This window comes from Castor canadensis, chromosome 14 (assembly GCF_047511655.1).
Source record: "Castor canadensis chromosome 14, mCasCan1.hap1v2, whole genome shotgun sequence".
Lineage (NCBI taxonomy): Eukaryota > Metazoa > Chordata > Mammalia > Rodentia > Castoridae > Castor > Castor canadensis.
This window is the reverse complement of record NC_133399.1, coordinates 48838986-48842204: the sequence shown is the minus strand read 5'-3', so window position 1 is coordinate 48842204 and position 3219 is coordinate 48838986. Positions and strand designations below refer to the sequence as shown.

General features: G+C 38.7%; 1 non-coding gene across 1 annotated transcript; it reads right to left on the bottom strand.

Annotated features, from left to right (window-relative positions):
* Positions 1–2555: 2555 nt before the first annotated feature.
* LOC141417110 (small nucleolar RNA SNORA51) lies at positions 2556–2687 on the bottom strand. The gene has a single exon (XR_012441729.1). It is a non-coding gene; the product is annotated as a small nucleolar RNA SNORA51 (small nucleolar RNA).
* Positions 2688–3219: the final 532 nt, after the last annotated feature.

The following is a 3219-nucleotide window of genomic DNA, read 5'->3' as shown; positions in this document are numbered from 1 at the left end:
CTTACAACATATCATAATTGAGTTGATGCCCTCCATCATACTCCTTTAACCTCCTCCCCCCATTCCTGGAATAGTTTCAACAAGTCACATTTTTCTTTTCTTTGTTTATCACTTTATTGTTTTGATATATTTTGTTATTGTTAATTATCTTACAATTGTTGTACTGGGGGTACATGGTGAGATTTACAAAAGTTCTTACAATAGGTCATAGTTTAATTCACCCCATCCATCGTTCTCCTTAATCTGCCCTCCCCTTTTTCCTGGAATAGTTTGAAGAGGTCTCATTTTTCCTTTTTTATGCAGTGGTCAGAGAGTATGCAGTACATAATATTTCTACCATATTCACCCTCCTACACCTTTTCTTTATAGCCCCCTCTTCCTACTGGAACCGATCCCCAGACAGGACCTGTTTTACCTTCCTGATCTCTGTTTTTCAAAAAGACGTTTTTGTTTGTATAGCACAGCTATACAGGGAGTTTATAATTTTTCTTTCTTTAATTTTATCATTTTTACATTTACTTACATGTGTGTATATTGTTAGGGCCTCCTTCCTCCTCTCCACAACACTGCCCCCGTTCTGGGCAGAACCTATTCTGCCCTCTTCTCTGATTTTCGTGATGAGAAAACTTAAGAGTGAATAAGAAAGACATAGCGTTTTTGCTAGTTTGAGATAAAGATAGCTCTACAGAGAGATTCCTAGAGTTCCTTCCATGCACTTGTGTATTGAAATCCACATTGCTTCATCTCTACCAGATCTGTTCATTACTTCTTTGTCCCCTTCCCATACTGGTGTCTGTCAGGTTAAGATTACTTTATTCGCTTCTCTACAGTGAGCACATCAACCACATTCAAGTTTGAGGGTTCCTCCCCTTTCCCTATTTCTCCCATCCACGTTCACCCATGTCCAATAATATTACTGCATTTATTTTAGGTCTATGATCCTCATATAAAGGAGAACATGTGATTTTTGGCCTTCTGAGCCTAGCTAACTTTGCTTAAGATGATGTTCTCCAATTGCATCCATTTACTTGTGAATGACAAAAATTCACTCTTTGTGGCTGAGTAAAATTCCATTGTGTACAAACACCACATTTTCTTAATGCATTCGTCGGTAGTGGAGCATCCTGGCTATTTTACTAGCTTGGCAATTGTGAATAGTGCTGCAATAAACATGGATGTGCAGGTGCCTTTGGAATAATCTGAGTCACATTCCTTTGGGTGTATCCCTAGGAGAGATATTGCTGGATCATACCAGATCTGTGTTTAGTTTTTAAAGAAGCCTCCATATGTTTTCCACAGTGGTTGTACTAGCTTGCATTCCCACCAGCAGTGATGAGGGTTCCGTTTCCCTGCATCCTTGCCAACATTTGTTGCTGATGGTGTTTTTGGTGATAGCTATTCTAACAGGGGTGAGGTGGAATCTTATTGTGGTTTTGATTTGCATTTCCTTTAGGGCTAGGGATGGTGAGCATTTTTTCATGTGTTTTTGGCCATTGGATTTCTTCCTTAGAAAAAGTTCTGTTTAGTTCAGTTGCCCACTTGTTTATTGGTTCATTGATTTTTGGGGAGTTTAGTTTTTTCAGTTCCCTGTATATCTGGTTATTAGTCCTTTGTCTGATGTATAGCTAGCAAATATTTTCTCCCACTCTGTGGGTGGTCTCTTCAGTTCAGAGACCATACTGTTTGTTGTGCAGAAGCTTTTTAATTTCATGTAGTCCCATTTTCCATCCTTTCTCTTAGTTGCTGGGTGGATGGAGTTCTACTGAGGAAGTCCTTGCCTATACCTATTGTTTCCAAGGTAGTCCCTGCTCTTTTGTGTACTAACTGCAAGGTTTCTGGTCTGATATTAAGGTCCTTAATCCACTTTGAGTTGAAACTAGTACAGGGTGACAGGCATGGATTTAGTTTCAGTTTTTTGCAGGCATATCACCACTTTTCCCAGCAACATTTGTTGAAGAGACTGTCTATTCTCCATCATATGTTTTTGGCATCTTTGTCAAAAATAAGGAGGCGTAGCTGTGTGGATTCATATCTGGGACCTCTATTGTGTTGCACTGGTCTTCATGTCTGTTTTTGTGACAGTACCATTCTGTTTTTATTGTGATGGCCCTGTAGTATAATTTGAAGTCTGACATTGTGATACCTCCAGCATTGCTCTTTTAACTCAGTATTGCCTTGGCTATTCATGGTCTTTTGTGTTTCCAAATGAACTTTAGGGCAGATTTTTCAATCTCTGTGATGATTGTCATTGGGATTTTGATGGGAATTGCATTGAACATGTGGATTGCTTTTGGTAGTATAGCCATTTTTTACTATGTTGATTCTGCCAATCCATGAGGATGGGAGATCTCTCCATCTTCTGTAGTCTTCCTCAATCTCTTTTTTCCAGTAGTTTGTAGTTCTCCTTGTAGAAGTCATTTATAACTTTTGTTAAGTTTATTCCTAGGTATTTGATTTTTTTGAGGCTACTGTAAATGGAATTGTTTTCCTATGTTCTTTTTCAATTTGTTCATTGTTGGTGTATAGAAAGGCTACTGATTTTTTTTTCTCCCACCCCATGTCTCTGCATTCACAGTACAGACTAGGCACAGGACTTGGGCTGAGGTGTACATGGGGTAGGTTTACTTTGCCTCCTCCTCCTATACAGTTAGTGTAAGAACACAGCTTATGATAAGCACCAAGAGGCTAAAGGCTACTGATTTCTGTAAGTTGATTTTGTACCCTGGTATATTGATGAAACTGCTAATGGTGGCCAGGAGTTTTTGAATGAATTTTTTTGTGTCTTTGAGGTATAGGATCATATCGTCTGCAGATAGGGATACCTTGACTATTTCTTTACATATTTTTATTCCTTTTATTTCTTCTTCTTACCTTGTTGCTCCGGCTAGGAGATCCAGGACTGTGTTGAATAGGAGTGGGCAGGGTGGGCATCCTTGCCTTGTTCCTGATGGTGGTCAGGATGGTTTCATTTTTTTCCCTATTAAGTATGATGTGGGTTTTAGGTTTGTCATATATAGCTTTTATAATGTTGAGGTACATTCCTGTATTCCCAATTTTCTTAAGGATTTTATCATGAACTGGTGATGAATCTTATCAAAGGCCTTTTCTGCATCTATTGAGAAGATCAAGTGGTTTTTGCTTCTATTAATGTACTTCTTTACATTTATTGATTTGTGTACATTGAGCCATCTCTGTATCCCTGGGATGAAGCCAACTTGG